Genomic DNA, 20,266 nt, shown 5'->3' on the forward strand with positions numbered 1-20,266 from the left:
AAGAAAACATGGCCCCACTCTCACAAGACCTCTCTACTGCGGCCACACAGAATTCCCATCTCTCTCTCCGGGAGGGCCACGCTCATACTCGCTGCCTCCCAGTCCTTACCAACGTGGTTCTCTCTGCTTGGAATGAATATCCTTTCCTCTCCTCTTGGCCCTCAGCCTCCAAAATCAAGTTCAAAACTCACCTGCCCTCTGAAGTCTTCCCCATCTCTAACCATATGTCTTTGCTAGGAGAATGAATATCCCCACTGTAACATCACCCTGTGATGTAATTATCTGTGGAATGGTCACTTTGCTAATTAAACTCAGTATGTTGTTCATCTTAATCTGGCACATAGTATATACTCAATAAATGGCCACTGAAACAAACATGTGCTAAATAAAATAATAACTAAAGAAACATTCCAGAGACCTAGAACCACATGGGTCCTACTTCTTGGCTGGAATAAGGGCCCAGGAATAAAGAGAAAGGACTAATAATCTGACTGAATCAAACACATGAATGGGTTGTTTGTTTTTAAAAGCTAAGTGGTTTAGGGAGGGTAAGGGGAGAAGAAAGCACATTTTTAAAGCTGTAGCTCTAGGCAAGTAATAAAAATTGTTGCTTTAATGTTTTTTTCATAATATTGTGAGCAATGGGAAGGTCTATTCTATCACACCAGCCTTCCGGGCAGAAAGTTTCAGCCTCCTGAGCTAAATCAAACTGGCATCTTCTCTTAGTTTTTCAAGCAGCCATGATAGGTCTCTGCCTTCCATGAAGCTAAACTTGACTGACAAAGACGGAACAAAACAATTTCCCACTTATTTTACGGGCCCTTCTTTTCCTCCTTTGCTCTTGTCAATTACTTATAAGGGTGCTACATTCTTGTCTCTAGATTACAGGAATATAGTCATTGTACTTTTTCTGTAATAGGAGTTGCTCTTATAAAGGAGGCTGGGAGGCAAAGCCTTAACAAGGACACAAAGCTAGCCCAGGAAATAATAATCTCTGACTCACAGTTGAAAGCTCTTAAACTGATGCTAGCTCTTGATGTCACCCATCTTATACTCCCTAAATTGGCTAAATCTGAACATGTTTAAAACTAGGATGCATATGCATTTAGGTCAAAGTATCAGAGTCTACCAGAGTCCCAACGGAATTCAGTAATTTTCAAAATGATATAACAACCGATTCTCTATAATTCAGTCTTAATCATTCCCCCCCTAAGTTCCCATCCCAAATTCATTTACCCACAATGCCCCAGACTTATGTATACATATCCCAAACATACACAGAGACCTCATTCTCTAACATCACACAGACTCTCCTAGCAGAGATTTGCCTATGCTTCTGGCAGAAACCGTGCCTCCAACTGTCTATAATTTGAGTACTTGACATTCCCATTTTCCAAGCAGTTTCTATTTAGGAAGGTTGAATGGGGATGGCAATAGTACCTAGCTCTTTGGTTTGTAGTAAGGATTAAATGGGGCAATATAAGTAAAAAGACTAAATATAACAGTCCTTGCTGCATGGTCAGTACCCCATAAATATCAACTTTTGTTACAGACAATGCCTGAACAACACATGACCTCATAAATGACTCTTTGGGAAAAGTGTTCAAGAAAGTTGGTCTTTTTCACCAAGTACCACTTTTGGACCCACTTCTCCCAACAGACTTGAAGTAACTGAAGTAGGTAACATTAATTTTATTTTACTTAACACGTTTAGGGCTTTGTGTTTGTTAAATGTAGCATGCAAAAAATATTTTAATATGTTTGTAAAATGACTTTTTAAGTGCCATTAAAAAAAATCTCTAAGGCCCTTCCAGCTCCAAAATGTTGTGATCTATAATAACTAATTTCAAATGCATGCAAATTAATAGTGATACAATTCCCCAGATACACTGGAGATATATGGCACTGTCAGGCTGGGTTGCATTGGAAACAAGCTAGACCCAGACCCAGGAGCCTCCCGCAATGCGGAGGAAAATCTTGCCTCTCCTTCTCCCTACCAGCCCGGGGTCTATTATTCTCTTCTTGAGCTCCCAGATTCTTTTTCAGCAGATGTGGAGAAGAATAGGGAATGAGCTGTAATTTGCAGAGAAGAAAGTAGGGCCAAGATTCTACAGAATCCCGAACAGAGAGGCTGAAGTGAGCTGAATTCCATGAAGTCATGGAATACATCTCACCTTTAACGGCTGATGAAAGAGAATCCTAGAAATCTAATTCAGGAAGGGACCCCGCCAACCCTCCCTCATCTTGGGAGATTAAGAAATTGTGACCTAAAAGGATCAAATGCCAAGTCCAAAGTCATCTGGCTTTTCTGGAACTCAAGTCTGGGAACCTGCAGAGCTGATGTGGTGACCAATAGTATTAAAGCGGTCTCAGCCTATGTTACTTCCAAAGCATCTGCCTAAATAAAAGTCGTTTTCCTCTCTGGGCTACATTCAGCTTGCTTCAGTCGCTCACAAATCAGCTAGTACCTACCTCGGAAAAACAAACAAGATTGTTCCCAAACTTGAATTCAAGAGAAATGTCTGATTTGACAAACAAGTTACTAAAAGCCGAGTCACGAATTTCTATCTTTAGATTTTACCCTTATCTTTCAGGAATACAGTAAATACTATTATAGTGACAATGATTCTTCAAAAGTCCGCAGCAGAAAACAAAACACAAGCAAGAAAAAGACTAGGCATATTTCAATCAACACATTCACAAAAATCTATCCAAACTGGAAATATGAGGGGGCGCTTCTGGTGCTTATTTTCTTTAAAAACAGCAAAATAAATAAATAAATAAATAAATAAATAAATAAATAAATAAATAAAGCTTCTTGCAAATGAATGGCTCGGTTTACATGAGTGCAACACTAGCACAACTTTTTGGAAAACCATCCAGCTGTAAGCCTGGGTCTCACTGCCTCCACTCTGCATTTGCCTTCCTTCATGGGCACGCGTTCACTTACTCAAGGAAAATCTATCCTGGGCACGGGCTCTTTCCTTCAATTGCTTAGGGCGTACCACCCAGTCCCTCCCCAGCCAGACAGGTTCTGCCTTCCTGGAACCCGGGAGTCTGAGCGGACCCTAGGCGTGCACCCCAAAAGCGAAAGCACAAGGTAAAGGCGGAGAAACACTTCAGAGGAGCTCGGCTAAAGCGGGCCCGGAGGCCTAGGGGAACCGGGAGCCCGTTCCAGGTGGGGGGAGGGCAGCCCCGCGGCCTGGGGCTGGGCCCCGACGCGTAGGGCGTGGGGGAGCCGCTCGGGCCCAGCCACCGCCTCCCTCGCGGCCGTTCCGTCGCGTCCTCTTTCCTCCCGACGCCGGCGCTCGGCTTCCCGTTTCTGGGCCCGGTCCTCCCTTGTCACGGAAGCCGCACGACCCGCCCGTCTCCCGTGGCGTCCCAGCCCCCGCGCCCCCCCCCCACCCCTCCAGTCGCTCCCACGCAGGAGCGATTTAAAAAGCCATCCCTGCGGCCCGCAGTCGCTCAGCCCGCCCGCAGGAAGAGCCCGGGCCTCGACCCCGACGCGAGCGGGCACGGGGTGGGGGGGGGGGGGCTGCGGCGAACGCACCTGTGGGACCCCTCGGGGGCGGCGGCGGCGGTACCCCGGTACTCCGGGACAGACTCGCGGCCCCGCTTTCAGGTGGCGGTGGCCACACTCCTGACGCGCCCGCCGGGAGCCCTCTGCGCCGTCTAGTGACTGCGGCCCTGCCCCCACTGCCCGGCGGCGCCCAGGCCAGGCGGGGCGGGCTGGAGGGGCTGGGGGGCAAGGGGGCCGGCGCTACAGGGGACTGCGGGGGGCGGGGGAGGGGCTCATGGGGGCTCGCTAGAGGGCCTCTGAGGCTCAGGTGACTGGAGGGCTCACCTTAGTTCTGGTGCCCGTCGGAAAATTGGGTTACTCGCTGGGCCCTTGGCCCCTGGCCCTTGCTTGTTTATGGAGGAATGGGGGAGACTCAGGAGAGTGTTTTCGAAAGTGTGGAGCCTCAGGTAAGGGGAAACACTTGGCGGAGGTGACATGTGCTTGAATGAGTGTGCAGCTAGGGGTAGGAAGGGGCAGTGAGGCTGAAAGGAGAACCTAACAGATTAGGGCCTGTCTCTGAGCCTGGCAAACGGAAGTCTGGAAACCCCACGCTTTGATGCCGGACACTGATTCTTAAACCGTTATTTATTCTCCGGAGGCCTGGGTGGCTCAGTCGTTAAGCATCTGCCTTTGGCTCTGGTCATGATCCCAGGATCCTGGGATGGAGCCCCGCACAGGGTTTCTTGCTCAGTAGGGAGTCTGCTTCTCCCTCTGCCTGCCTCTCCCTCTTCCTGCCTCTCCCCCTGCTTGTGTGTTCTCTCCCCCACCCCCCGCCCCCACCCCCGCTCTGGCAAATAAATCAAATCTTAAAAAAACAAAACAAACAAACAAACAAAAAAACGACGTTTTTCTCCCATTTGGCCCAGTGCAGGATTGCTAGAGAGGTAGTGGTGATGGTCATGGAGGACATGACCCAAGCTGGGAGATACAGAAGAGTCGATTCTATCAATTTATGCATTATTTGTAGGAGGATGCCCCAGAACAAAAGACACACATCAGATCACCTGGTGTAGCTTATCTCAACAAGTCCCATGCATTCCTGGTCACAGAGTGTATGTTCAAGTATTTTCAACGTTTTTATGTTTTGATAAATTTTTATTTCTTTGTTTAACCACACTCTTATCAAATACAAACAGTTATCTTTGTGAAACACGGAGCAAATCAGGTCTCTCCTCTTGACCAGGGGGAAAAAAAAAATCTTTTAATTAAAAAAAAGAGAAAAACCACATGCTCCCTGGGGGAGAAAGTAGAAAACGTGCAATGTCCATTTACCTCTATACGTATAACCCTCAGTTAATAATCTCTGTAAACTTTTGTTAACCCTGTTGCCCATGGAATAAAGTATGAACTTTGAGACATTGAAGTTTCTGAGAAGTTCCCCAATTGTGATCCTGGCCCACTCTTGCAGGTTCATCTCTTGGTGCTATATCCAGACTCACTGAATTACTTTTTTCTCAAACTATCTGGGGCAAAGGACAAGTTTTATTACTTCTAATCAGTCATGGACTGTTATTTTTGTTAGATACATTAAAAACTTGCTACAGGGTCACCTGCTCGGTGGGTTAAGTGAGCGGACTCTTGATTCTGGCTCCGGTCATGATCTCAGGGGTCATGAGAATCTGCCCCCCAACTTGGGCTCCCCACTCAGCAGGGAGTCTGCTTGAGGATTTTCTCCCTCTCGCTCTACCATTCCCTGCCCCCCAGCTTGCTCACATTCTCTCTCTCTCTCAATTAATCTTTAAAATCTTGCTGGAAAAAGTAGAAACAGGGCGCCTGGGTGGCTCAGTGGGTTAAGCCGCTGCCTTCGGCTCAGGTCATGATCTCAGGGTCCTGGGATCGAGGCCCGCATCGGGCTCTCTGCTCAGCAGGGAGCCTGCTTCCCTCTCTCTCTCTCTCTGCCTGCCTCTCCGTCTACTTGTGATCTCTCTCTGTCAAATAAATAAATAAAATCTTTAAAAAAAAAAAAAAAGTAGAAACAAAGCACAAAAACTACAAGCCCCAGTTTTCATTATGAGTATACAACAAGTATACAAGTATAAAATTCCTCCATCAATTTGTTTTTGTTTTCTTCTAACTTCTGAATATTTACTCTCAATATCTATATCTATCTCATTGTGGAACAGTTCACCGACTGGCAGTGATGATCACACTTTAACTGGCACTGACTTGCTGTTCTTTAACTGTGTCAGATGCTTTTCAACTCCTGGGCCTTTTCTTATGTTATTCCTTTAGTGCTGAGCAAAGTCCTTCTCATTCAAAGTTCATCTCGTAAGGTAATAGTAGTAATAGCTTAATGTTTATTGAGTGCTCTATGCTAACTAAGACTTTTCATGCATTAACTGTGAATTTTTATCAACCCTCTGAGCTACGTGGTATTATTATTATTATTATATTATTATTATTTCCGCTTTTCCAAGCAGGACATTGAGGATTAGAGAAGTCAAATCCACAACTAGTAAGGTGCAGAGTCAGCATTCTAAGCTGAGCCAGCCTGATTCCAGAGCCCATGCAGTCAGCCACGATGCTGGGCCCTCCTCCGGAAACCTCCTATTTGCTTTGGAGTTAAAGTTAATCACTCCTTACTTGTACTTCTACAATATATTTTTCCATGTTGGTTTTCTTTCATATCCGTTTCCTACACTAGGCTTTAAGCTTCTGACTACAGTGACATTTGTGTATGTCCATGGCTCTTAGGGTTGCTTTCTCCAACTGGAACACCCTTTATACCCTCAGTTCTGCTCATAATAACCACTGGAAAATAAGCTCCTCCTTATCTTCGTATTACCATGTCTTTTGTTATAATTATTTATGTCAGCATCCCTGGTAGGCCACAGGTACCCAGGACGTTCAGCTATCTTAACAAAGATGTTTTTATTTATTTAATTAACAAGCACTTTCATAGCACTTATGATATGCCAAGTACTGTTCTCAGAGCTTTACAATCTCATAAACAGCCCTACAGGGTAGGTATTATTTAATGCCCATTTCACCCAGGAGGAAACTGAGGCAGAGAGAAATTACTAGTAAGATACTAGGAAGCATTCTAAGCCAGGCAACCTGGCTCCGGACTTGATTTCTCAACCATCATGTTGTACTGATTTTCCACTACACCAGGTGGTCTTCCTGCTGAAAACACTTCAGTGACTTGCCCTTCTCTTAGGATAAAAGGGAAACTCCTGAGTCTTCAAAACTCAGTGTGGCCTTAGCTCTGTACCTGCCTCTCCCGCCAAGCTTCCCAGCTTCCTTCTAGCCAAACTTGTCCACTCTCCCTTGCTCCTGAGGTTCCTACTCTTTCTGAACACAGCACATGTTGTTCCTTCGGCCTGGAATGCTGTTCCCTCACCTTGTTCGTTCTTCAACCCAAAGTTATCCTTCTGATTTTAGCTCAGGAAAAATCTTCTTAGACTAGGCTAAATATCCTCTGACACGGTAAAGCATTTTTTGTTTTTAACATAATTATTTTATATCTTATATGTGACTATTTGTCTAAGGTCTGTCTCCCCCCTTTCAACACTATAAGCCCCATGATGTGAGAACTATCCGACTGCCCCACCTTTATATCCTCAGCTATTACAGTGGTATCTGACACAGAGGAAGCAGTGGGTAAATATTCACTGAATAAATGAAGAAATAAATAGTAGTCAGAGTGTCATGAAAACTTAGGAGGATCACAGTACTGTGCTGCTAAATGTTTACCAACCAATTAAAAAAATAAATTAAAAAGACCTGATTTGTATCATTTGCCAGCTTCCATTGCATAAATACTCCCTCCATGGTCAGTGCATATCACACAACACTGGATGCTTGAAATAGGAAGTCATGTGAGCACTTGGCTTTGAGGGGTTGTACTCCTTGGCTCCAGCACCATCACTGGATGGGCACCAAAGTAGTGGAGCAGAGACAGACCCACAGAGCCCAGGAAAGTTGCTCAGGGATCGAAGCTGGGACTTGATATATGAGTAGAAGACAGGATTGGGAGGTAGACACATGTGCGGCACAAACAACTGACAAGGCCTATGGGGGTTGGAGAAGGAAAGGAGAGTTCAGTGCGGCGCCTTGTATGTTGGAAAAGAGTGCTGTGAATCTTGGTAAGGTTCAGACTTTTTCCTTCTGGGAAGCACCACACTGGCTTAAGTGGGTCAGGGCCATGATGAAGTTAGCATTCTAGAGAGATCACTCTGGGGGCCGCTCCCAAATGGGTTGGGTGTAGTATAGCCACAGAAAAGAGATACTGATGAACAGAATTAGGACAGAGATGAAGAGAAAGCGTGGATAGCTATGAAAGAAAGCCGGAGAGAGGGTGTTTTGCACGGAAATAGGGGCAACAGCGCAGTCTGGTCATGAAAAGACCAAAACTGCCACCCTAGTTTCAGGAGGTGGGACCCCATGCGCCAGGGAAGGGAACCGGACAACAGAAGCCAGTGTGCCCTGTGCTGGAGACCCAGGAGCGGGTCTTGATGATAAGCATAGACTTTAAAGACAGGGAGACTGGGCATGGATTCTGATTTACCCACGTTTTAGCTATGACCAGTCATTTAAACTCTCTGGGTTTTCAGCTTTCTTCTCTGAAAAAAAAAAAAAAAAAATAGAAAGAAAGAAAAAAGAGTACAATAAAAACACCTCGCATGGCAATTCTGATGATAAAATGAGAAAATGGATGTCAAAGTAACTTACAGTGTATAGCACAAAATAGGTATGCAACAAATATTTTAAAAATTTAGCAGGAAAGAAAGAAGTCAGACATCCCCTCATTTATGAACAGTCTTCACATGTGAATACATGTTCCCTTGGGAAAGCTGAACAGGTACTAGATGGGGTGACCAATAATATCATCCAAACTGAGGTAGTTAGAGAGTGACAGGAGGTGTTTTCAGTAATTACACCAGAACAACAGGAGCGTGTGGTTATCTTAGCACTCGGACTTTCCAAGAGGCAGACAGGCATGGAGAGTTCTAAGTCACCAGTTTGAAGATCAGAACTTCAAACATCTTATTTTCTCCTTCCAAACATTGATTTGCCTGAAAGATGTCTTTTATAATTGCCTTTCTTCTGCTTTCCAAACGAAAAAAATTCCTCTCGCATACCCCATGCCTCTCGAAAATGCATTGCCCTAAGGGAAAAGATGTCCCAGAAGCCAAGCTAAGGGACATTTTGATATTTCCCTTAAACAAAGTTGCATAAACACCTGTCACTCCCATGTGTCCCCTGAAAGTTCATTTCCAATAGCTTACATTTATGTTCAATAACTATTTATTAAATGTGTAACATATTTATATTTTAATAAATGATGTACTATCAGTAATTAAAATAATTCAATTATAAGACAGGATTTTTTTTAAGTTTTTATTTAAATTCCAGTTAGTTAACATACAGTGTAATAACATACAGTAAATAGCATAATAGCATCCAGTAAATTAACATACAGTATAATAATGTACAGTGTAACACAAATATTGCAATTTAAATCACAATTTAGTGATTCAACACTTCTGTGGTGTTCCATGGCACACCCAGTACTCATCACCAGTGCACTCCTTAATTCCCATCACCTATTTTACCCATCCCCCCACCCACCTCCCCTCTGGTCACCATCAGTTTGTTCTCAATAGTTAAGAGTCTATTTCTTTTCTTTTTTTTTTTTTTTTTAAGATTTTATTTATTTATTTGACAGACAGAGATCACAAGTAGGCAGAGAGGCAGGAAGAGAGAGAGGGAGGAAGCAGGCTCCCTGCCGAGCAGAGAGCCCAATGTGGGGCTCGATCCCATGACCCTGGGATCATGACCTGAGCCAAAGGCAAAGGCTTAACCCACTGAGCCACCCAGGTGCCCCAAGAGTCTATTTCTTTTTTTTTTTAAAGATTTTATTTATTCATTTGACAGAGAGAGATCACAAGCAGACGGAGAGGCAGGCAGAGAGAGAGAGAGAGAGAGGGAAGCAGGCTCCCTGCCGAGCAGAGAGCCCGATGCGGGCCTCGATCCCAGGACCCTGAGATCATGACCTGAGCCGAAGGCAGCGGCTTAACCCACTGAGCCACCCAGGCGCCCCCAAGAGTCTATTTCTTAATTTGCCTCTCTCTCCCGACCTTTTTTCCCCTTTGCTCTTTTGTTTTGTTTCTTAAATTCTACATGTGAGTGAAATCATACTGTATTTGTCTTTCTCTGACTGAATTATTTCACTTAGCATACTACTCTCTAGCTCCATTCACATCATTGCAAATGACAAGATTTCATTTATTTTGGCTGAATAATATTCCACTGTGTGTGTAAATGTGTGTGTGTGTGTATGCCACATCTTCTTTATCCACGCATCAGTCGATGGACACTTGGACTGTTTGCATAGTTTAACTATTGTTGATAATGCTCTATTAACATTGGGGTACATATATCCCTTTGAATTAGTTTTTTTTTTTTTTATTTGGGTAAATAGCAGTACAGTTGCTGGATCAGGGGGAGTTCTATTTTCAACTTTTTGAAGAAATGCCTTACCGTTTTCCAGAGTGGCTGCACCAGTTTGCATTCCCACCAATAGTGTGGGAGGATTCATATCCTTTTTTCCCCCCCATATCCTCCCCAACACCAATTGTTTCCTACATTGTTGATTTTAATCATTCTAACAGGTGTGAGATGATACCTCATTGTCATTTTGATTTGTATTTCCCTGATGATGAGTGACGTTGAGGATCTTTTCATGTGTCAGTTGCATCTGTATGTTTTCTTTGGAAAAATGTCTGTTCATGTCTTCTGTCCATTTTATAATTGGATTATTTGTTTCTTAGGTGTTGAATTTTAAAAGTTCTCTAACCATTTTAGATACTAACCCTTTATCTGATATATTATTTGCAAATATCTTCTCCCATTCTGTAAGTTGCCTTTAGTTCTGTTGATTATTTCCTTTGCTGTGCAGAAGCTTTTTATTTTGATGTAATCCCAATATTTTATTTTTGCTTTTGTTTCTCCTGCCTCAGGAGGCATATCTAGAAAGAAATTGCTAAGGCCAATGTCAGAGTGGTTACTACCTGTGTTCTTCTCTAGGATTTTAATGGTTTCATGTCTCACATTTAGGTCTTTAATTCATTTTGAATTTATATTTGTGTATGATGTAAGAAAGTGATCCAGTTTCATTCTTTTGCATGTTGCTGTCCAGTTTTCCCAGCACCATTTGTTGAAGAGATGGTCTATTTCCCGTTGGACATTCTTTCCTACTTTATCAAAGATTAATTGATCATATATTTGTGAGTTCATTTCTGGGTTTTCTATTCTGTTCCATTGATCTATGTGTCTATTTTTGTACCAGTGCCATACTGTTTGATTCACTACAGCTTTGTAACATAACCTGAAGAGCAGGCTGTGAGCCTCCAGGTTTGCTTTTCTTTTACAAAGTTGCTTTGGGTATTTGGGGTCTTTTGGAGTTCCATACAAATTTTAGGATTATTTGTTCCAGCTCTGTAACACAGGAACTTTTTGAGGTTAAATTTACATGTGTTTTTTTTTATTATTGTGAATAAAAAGTATGATAAAGCAATCCACAAAATATTTTGAAACTAAAAAATAGGGGGATAAAATTCTGGATAAGGGTCATTAGGATGGAAAAACAATTTCATGGTAGGAAAGGAGCAATGCAAAATTTTGACCTTTTAAAAGGTTTTCAAGAATTTTCTTTTAACAGAGTAATGGTTAATATCCAACCATTGTAGAACTTAAAATTCACGGGATACATTTAGAGGAGTGATATAAGGGTGGCTGGGTGGCTCACTTCCTTGGGCATCCAACTCTTAATTTCTTTTTTTTTTTTTTTTTTTTTTTTTTTTATTTATTTTTTTTAAAGATTTTATTTATTTGCCAGAGAGGGAGGAGAGCGAGCGAGCACAGGCAGACAGAATGGCAGGCAGAGGCAGAGGGAGAAGCAGGCTCCCCGCCAAGCAAGGAGCCCGATGTGGGACTCGATCCCAGGACGCTGGGATCATGACCTGAGCCGAAGGCAGCTGCTTAACCAACTGAGCCACCCAGGCGTCCCCCAACTCTTAATTTCGACTCAAGTCATGATGTCAGGGTCGTGAGATTGAGCAGTGTGGGACTCTGAGCTGGGCGTGGAACCTGCTTAAGATTCTCTCTGTCCATCTCCTCCCCCTACCAAGGCTCAAGCTTTCTCCCTCTCTGTGCCCCCTGCTCTACAAAACAAAGACAGAAGTGTGATATAATAGTTTTGTTTTTGAGACATCAATATTTACAACATGTTGGAAACTTTATTCTTTGCAACTATTAACCTTACAATGAAAATCATAGATGTGTTTTGTTTTGTTTTTTAAATTGTGCCAGGGAGTATATTAGCAAAAACATTTGAAGATCATAGGTTTACATGACCTAGAAGTTAAAGTCTACCTCTGCCATTTATTAGCTGTGTAGCCATAGGCTAGTCATTTAACCAAAGCATTAGTTTCCTTATCTATAAAATGGGAAATAATAAAACTTACATGGCAGGTTTGATGGAATAAACCTTGTAAAAACTGTAAAATTTTGTTAAATTTTGTAAAAGTTCCTAGCAAGCCTGACAGTCAAGCTTGGTACTCCATAAATATTACTCGGTGGTACTCAATGTTGATAATAGCTAATACTTCTTGATAATTACTATATAATAAACACTGAGCCAATGCAGTTTAATTCTCACATGATTCTATGAGGTACATTTCTATGAATCATAGATGCATAGACTGAGGCACAGATCAGTGTCTTTCTGTTTTTCAAGTACTTTATAAAACTTCTGGTTAGTGGTAGAGCCATCACTCAAAATCAAGTAGTTTGACTCTAGAGCCTTCCCTGGAAACCACTCTACCTTACTGTTAAATAAACCACTATCCCTTACTTCCTTAGAGACCCGTTGCCCATCTCAGTAACCTGAGTTACTACCAGGATTGAGGAGTAATTCTCTGTTTGTAAGTGGAAATGTTCACTGTGCTAGGGTCCCTTCTTACCATGTCTTCTCATTACTGACTTTCCAACCTTTTGCATATCACTGCACACAAAGAAAATGTTATCTTTAAGGCAAACTGGGTTGAAGGATTGAGGCATATCCTTGCTGGAGGAGGCCCCCTCAAGTAGTTTCAGTTTCCCCATGCCTGGCTTGACCACCCTGAGGGCTGAGTAGAATCTGGGCCTCCACACACTTACAGTTCATTCCTGGCATTCAGGATGCCAAGCCACACAGGTTTGGATGCTCTAATATAGGTAACAGTTGAAGTCTGCACTGTCTTTTGCCTTTGACATGGGCTTGCAGGAATAACTGATGGGTCTTTATTTTGCCAGTTATCCTGATTAGCTTGGCAATATAGAAAAACGTTTCTTTTGTCAGAGTAGACATTACCAGAATATTACAGTTAAGGAGAGTGTTATAGTCAGATGCTGTTCCTCAGCTAGCAAAAGTCAACATTACCTGTGTTCACAAGAAAAGCACAGGCCTAGATGGAGTCTCTTTATGCTAGGCTAACTCACCAAACCCGGCCTTAATACCTAACCTAACTGCGGGTGCACCCTCCCCTAGAAACGCAGTCTTGAGCTGTCAGTCAGGCACTTTCTGGTGAGCACCAATAAAGTGATTTGTCACACCCGTGCTCTTTATCTCACTACTCAAAAGGAAGATGAATTATTCTGCATGATAAGACTCCAAGTGCCTTCCCCTTAAGGAAAGGTGACCTTGCTTGAAACAATCCTTTCTTTTGCTAATATCTTGCTTACCCTGCCCTCTTTCCTGTAAAAAACTGTCCATTTTGTAGACCTCTCTTTACAGGCTGGGCGGGGGAATTGGAAATTCTGCCTGATTCATGAATCACTTAATAAACCCAATTAGATCTTCAAATTTACTCAGTTGGATTCCATTTTTAACACCCTGATCCTTCAAAGAATGCAATATGAAGCATTGCTTATTCTCTTTCATGGCTCATTCCTAACTACTCTGCCAGGAATGTGACAAAAGAAGCCGACCTGAATGCGAATGGCTGAAACTTAATACTGAAACTCTTATCTCATCTACTAAGTTTGAATCCAATAGAGAAAAACACACACACATGTCATAGTAATTAAAATCAATATAGAATCAATGGATTTTTATCATATTTCTCTATTTACATGCAACAGTTTTAAGACTGTTAAATAGTATAGGGCCAGCTGGCTGGCTCAGTCAATAGAGCATGCAACTCTTGATTTGGGGGGTTATGAGATTGAGCCCCACATTGGGGAAAGAGCTTACTTTTTTTTTTTTTTTTAAGATTTTATTTATTTAATAGAGAGAGACACAATGAGAAAGGGAACACAAGCAGGGGGAGTGGGAGAGGAAGAACAGGCCTGCCATGGAGCTGGTTAGGGTCCGAGTTAGGGTTGGAGCCCAATGTGGGGCTCAATGCGGGCCTCGATCCCAGAACCCCGGGATCATGACCTGAGCCGAAGGCAGACGCCTAACGACTGAGCCACCCAGGTGCCCTGGGAAGAGCTTACTTTTTTAAGAAGATTATAGTTATAAAAATTCTGAAAGTAAATGAATGCTAAATACCTGCGCATAGCTCAGTGAATTTTATTTGTGAATACACCTGTATAATCAGCACACAGATCAAGAAACAATATTACCAATACCATCAAAAGCCCTTCTCATATCCCCTTCCAGCCACCCACCCCCATAAGGATATCCTTACACTGACTTCTGACACTATAGTTTAGATTTAATCATTTTTAATTTTATATAAATGGAATCGTATAGTTCCTGTTATTTTGTGCCTATCTTCTTTCATTTAAAAAAATGTTTGATGGCATAAGGATAGATGTATAGACCAATAATATATAATAGAGAGCCCAATAGTAAGCCCTCATGTAAATGGCCAAATGATCTTTGACAAGGGTGCCAAGACCACTCAGTGAGGAAGGACAGTGGCTTTAACAAAAGATGATGGGAAAGGATACACATGAAAAGAATAAACCCTAACCCTATATCATATACAAAAATCAACTCAAATGAATTAAAAACCGAAGTATAAGACCTAAAGCTATAAAACTCCTAGAAGAAAATATAGGGGAAAAATTTCATGGCATTAGGTTTGGCAATGATTTCTTGGATCTGATGCTGAAAGCACACAGAACAAAAGCAAAAATAGATAAATTTGACTTCATCAAAATTAAATACTTCCGTATAGCAAAGGACATAATCAACAGAGTAAAAATATCCCCCAGCAGAATCGGAGAAAATATTTGCAAATCATATATCTGGTAAGGGGCCAATATTCAGAATATATAAAAACCACCACAACAGAAACAATGGATTAAAAATGGGCAAAAGACTTGGACATTTCTCCAGAGATAATAAACAAATGGCCAATAAGCATATGAAAAGATGCTCACATCACTAATTGTTAGAGAAATAGAAATCAAAATCACAATGAGATACCACCTCACACCCATTAAGATGGCTATTATTTAAAAAAAGAGGGAGTAAGAAATGTTGGCAAGGGAATGGAAAAATTGGAACTTTTGTGTACTGCTGGTAAGAATGAAAAATGCTGCAGCCACTAGCGAAAACAGTATGATGGTTCCTCAAAAAAGTAAAAATAGAATACCTAGGAGCCAGATACCCCACTCCTGGGTATACATCCAAAAGAATTGAAAGTAGAAGCCTGAGAAGATTATTTGCACACCCGTGTTCATAGAGGCATTATTCACAAGATCCAAGAGGTGGAAGCAATCCAAGTGTCCCATCAGTGGAAGAATAAATAAACAGAATGTGGTGTATACATGAAAGGGCTATTATACAGCCTTAAAGGGAAGGAAAATCCTGTCACATGTTACAACATGGATGAACCTTGAGGACCTTGTGCTAAGCTAAATAAGTAAGTCGTCAAAAACAAATACTGTATGAGTCCACTTATATGAAGTATCTAAAGCAGTCACAGAAACAGAAAGTAGAAATGGTGACTTCCTGGGGCTAGCTGAAGGGGAAATAGGGAGTTGTGTTTAATGTATAGTTTTTCAGTTTTGCATGATGAAAAAGATCTGGAGATCTGTTGCATCACAATGTGAATATATGTAACACTACTGAATAGTACACTTAATAAATTTTATGTTCCATGCTTTTACTACAGTTTAATATCTAAAAATCTTTAAATATTTGAGACTCACTCATATTATTGTACATAACTATGACTCATTCATTCTCATTGCTATATATATTCCATTATATATTCCACAATATATTTGTCCATTCTACTGTTGGTAGGCATCTGGAAGGTGTGTAGTTTGTGGCTATTGTAATTAGTGCTATTGGTAGCATTTTAAAATGAGAAAAATAAAAATCTATCAGCTTTTTAAAGTTCAGAAGGCACTGATAGAGCACTCATAGTGATTTTAAATGTGTTAAAATATTCTCCATCCTTGCTCTCAGCGTGTATGGCCAACTGCTAACTTAAGTTCTTCCTTTGGCTATCTAACAGACATTTCAAACTTAATCATGTCCAAATCCGCTTTACCTGAAATGTTCTTCCTATCTGCTGGCAACTCCATCCTTCTGGTTGCCCAGAACAAAGTTTGGTAACATCTTGACTCCTTTCTCTCACACCCACATCCAAGGTATCAGTAAATAATGAGAAAATATAATATGAGTAAATAATGAGAAAATAAATAATGTTGGCTCTACATTCAGAATAAATCTAGAATCTGATGACTTTATATTATCTCTACTGTTATCCTATCACAACACCATCATCTCTTGCTTAGATTGTTGCAATAACTGTCTTAGTCTTCACTTGGCACTTGCCCCTTCCCATCCTGCCCCCCACCACCCAATCTCTTCTCATCATAACAGTTAGAGGAGGCATTTTATATTTTCCCATGCTAGCCAGAAGAATACCTCCCATCCCACGTACTCTTTTGCAAGTGACCTTGCCATCCCCCAGCTAGAAGAGTCTAAAACACCTCTTACTAATCTGGACTGACTTCTGAGACGTGCTTGAACACTAGAATGAGGCAGAAGTATCCTTCTGGGACTTCCACGGCTAGTTCCTGAGAATCCTCACAGCTTTCACTTGGGCCTCTGGGGATGCTTGCCTTTGCAGCTCCCCCAACATCCCAACATCCATGTTTGAGAAGCCCAACCTTTATGAGGGGTCCTAGTCAATGCCTGAGCTGAGGACCCAACCACCTGCCATCTGACTGGAGACCTCAAGGAAGAGCTGCCTAACTGTGCCTAGTCAATTCACAGAACCATGAGAAATAATAACACATTGTTTTAAGTCAGTAAGATTTGGGGTGGTTTGTTACACAGCAATAGATAATAAGAACAAAACTTTTTACATTGTAAGTCAGGTAATGTCATTCATCTGTCCAAAACCCTCCAGTGCCTTCCCATTGTGCCCAGAGTAAGAGCCAAAGTGCTTCTAATGGCCTGCAAGATACTGCATGGTGTAGCCTCCACCCCTGCCTCCCTTCCCCATGCTTACTCAGCTCCAGCACCCCCCGCCCCTCTTTCCCTCTAGCTACTCCCTAAGCACCCCTGCTTTAGGGACTTTGCACTGGCTGCTCCTCTTTCCTAGATATTACTTGACCAACTCTCCTCATTCACTTTCTTCAAGTTTTTGCCTAGAACTCATCTTCTCCATGAGGCCAACCCTGACCACCCGTTTAATACTGCAGACAGCCCCCCTCCCCACCCCAGAGAGCCCAATTACCCTTACCTTGCTCTACTTTTTTTTTTCCATAGCACTTACTATTTTCTAACATAGTATATAACACTAGTTATTTATTATGTTGCCATATACTGTCTGAAAATTCCTCAAGGACAGGGAGTTTTCTTTTACTCCTTTACAACCACTATATTTCCATCACCTAAATAGTACCTGACACAGAGTAAGACTCAATAAATGTTTGTATTGTTTGTCCTAATAATAGCTGAGACTGAGCTGACCAAGACAGCCATGAGGGTAAGGTAAAGGTAGCTGGCAGAGCCATGTAAGAAGAGATAGGTAAAAATAAGTAGAGGGGAATGGGTTATACTTCTGGAATCCTGGTCACTGCCCATTCCCCCATTTCTAGCAGAGAATAGCATTTGGAAGAAAGCATTCAGCTCATGTAAGAAACCCAAGATGGTAACATGTCATGTAAGTCAAAGCCAATGTATGAGTTGAGCTAAACTCCATTATAATACTGTTCCTAATTACAGGGAATTGCAGCCAAATTACCCTCCCCAAAACTAAATAAATATATAACATACCAGGTGGTGGCCCTGTTTTCCAACATCAGAATTTCAAACGAACTGCCTGGTATTTGTTTTGAATGTGCTGTTCTGCAATTATCTGATTAACAATTCAGTTTTCCCAGAATTACAGGACCAAATCCAGTTGTTTTTTTCCTTGGTCTTATGGGTTGTGAAATATTATTTACTATACCTTTAAAATACAGTTATATTTTGGGATCCTCTAAAATATTAACCAAAAAAAGTAAACTTGACTCTTCAGGCCAGTAGAGTATGAATTTCAAATTATCTGTAAACATTAGAACAATAAAAGGCATCACAGAAGAAAAGACACATTTGAGTGCTTTAAAAAAATCATACAGTTCCATATTTGAAACAAACATGAAATACCAATGACTAATAAACAAAAAAATATTCAACTTCACTAGTAATCAAAAAAGGCAAAGTTAATGATGATAAATCTTTTCATGCAAGGTGCCAAATATATTTTTACTGCTGACACTGATGTGGGCTTTTGCATACATTGCAGATGAGTATATGCATTCACAGTACATTTCTAGATAGCAGTTTAAAAATAAGTGCCAAAAATAACCCAATATACAAAGATATTTTAAAATGTATATTTGTTTATTAACACTAGCTGCTGAAACATTGACCCAAAAATGTAGTATAATCCCTCAAATAAAATAGAAGTATATTTCTTGTTCAAGTGATGTGACTGAACTATTTCAGGTCTCGTGTGTGTGTGTGTGTGTGTGTGTGTGTGTGTGTGTGTGTGAGAGAGAGAGAGAGAGAGAGAGAGAGAGATGGAGGGACTCTAGAAGGGACTCTACACAATTATACAATCATTCTGGAATCTGGAAATAATGGATCCTTGGCCAGCTTCAATGGAGATGTCCAGGGGTCATTCTGCAGCAGTAAAAAGAATACAGAGAAGTGTGCCTGTAATGTTTTATGGGGATGCCTGAAAGTAACTCACATCCCTCTGGATAGAATTCAGCTATATGGGCACATTTCACGCAAGGACACTGGGAAATGTAGTCTAGTTATGTGCCCAGGAAAAAGAGACAATGGGTCTATTGAAAAGCTAGCAGTCTTTGTCACACTCTTTTACCTAAATAATGTACTTCTAGATGTCTGTTCTAATCACCAAAAACACAGCCGATTAATTTACTATCGCAAAATACCAACGGAATATCATATGACTAATAATACCAAACGGCTCATAAGTTTCAGAACATTCACTTAGAATGCAGCAATTTACTTAGAAATAATTTTTTGTAACATGGAAAATATCAGCATATAATTTTTAATTAAAAGCCTTAATAGAGGCCTTATTTATAGCATTTCAATTATATAAATATATAATTTCTTATAAATCCTATATCTTCCCTAAACAAGAATATGATTAAGTGGGCAATACATTCATTGCTGTGTAATATTCCTCTTAACATTATGTTCACAAGGATTACAATGGAAAAAATGTTTCTTTTTATAATATTAAAGCCTAAAGCAGGAAATATGCTTTATGTGATTATAACCATGTAAAATAAAATTATGAAAAACATGGACTAAAATGTACCAAAATGCAACAGTGGTTGTCTGTGATGAGACACACAGACAATGAGATTGAATGTGTTTATTTCTTCTTTTTCTGTCTATGAAATTTCCTTTTTTTTTCTAGAAATAACTTGTATTACTTTTACACTGAAAAAATTACCTTCTCAAACAGACTGATAAGTGAGAGTAAATCCTTTAATAAAGTCGAGTCTCTGCTGCAAAGTGGATGGTGATAATCCCAGAAATGGAAGTTAGAGCTGCCAACTATGTCCTCTACCCCTTAAGAGGTGATGAAGGGAACAATCACTAGTCATTGCCATTGTCTCCCTGAAGGGCTGGCTGGTACAGGAACCCTTGAACATGGCCATATGGGGAAGCACCAATGACTGGCGCTGACAGATTCCCCCAAGTGTTGGAATAAAGCCTCAGCTGTAAGCATTTTGCCAGGACCCCTATTCTATACTTCTCTATCCTATTCCTGTGACAAGGGGTGGGAGTAATTGAGAAGCACAAAAGGAGAGCACTTGCCTTTTCCTCATTGTGAGCAAGGAATCTAGCTACCTTATCTGACTTCACAAAGATTGCATGTTACAGTAGAATAACAACTAAACTAACTCTCAGAAGACATGCACTACTGATAACTATGTGGTTCCAGCTCCCAACTCCAGTTCTAAATTGCTTGTTGTCCTCCACCCTACCACAGGGCTCCATGCCTCTATGCCTTCACTTCCCTAACTTCTGGGAGGACTGCTGGCCAACAACCAGCCCGCGGCTATTAGCCCCCTTTCAGAATTTCCTTCCTTGCAGGTGGTCTTATTCATTGAGTATTTCCATATTTCTTTAGCACAAAAAGAGGGTGTGATGCATTAGAGAAATATGGAAGAAATTGTAAGAACACTAGAATTGAGTGGCTGTGCTCAGGCAAT

At 41.3% G+C, this 20,266-nt stretch overlaps 1 protein-coding gene and 1 long non-coding RNA gene across 3 annotated transcripts in view; one reads left to right on the forward strand and one right to left on the reverse strand.

Annotated features, from left to right (window-relative positions):
- The window catches only part of CPQ (carboxypeptidase Q), a 486,593-nt gene extending 482,885 nt beyond the window's left edge, over positions 1-3,708 (reverse strand). The window contains exon 1 of the mRNA XM_047725337.1: positions 3,551-3,708. The gene's annotated coding sequence lies outside the window, so the exon portion shown is untranslated. The remainder of the gene's footprint in view (positions 1-3,550) is intronic.
- Positions 3,095-20,266, forward strand: part of LOC125097577 (uncharacterized) — a 41,052-nt gene continuing 23,880 nt past the window's right edge. The window contains exon 1 of one of the 2 annotated variants that reach the window (XR_007126558.1): positions 3,095-3,178. This is a non-coding gene — a long non-coding RNA (uncharacterized LOC125097577). The remainder of the gene's footprint in view (positions 3,179-20,266) is intronic. The other variant, XR_007126559.1, reaches the window with a different exon arrangement.

Source organism: Lutra lutra, chromosome 4 (genome assembly GCF_902655055.1).
Source record: "Lutra lutra chromosome 4, mLutLut1.2, whole genome shotgun sequence".
Lineage (NCBI taxonomy): Eukaryota > Metazoa > Chordata > Mammalia > Carnivora > Mustelidae > Lutra > Lutra lutra.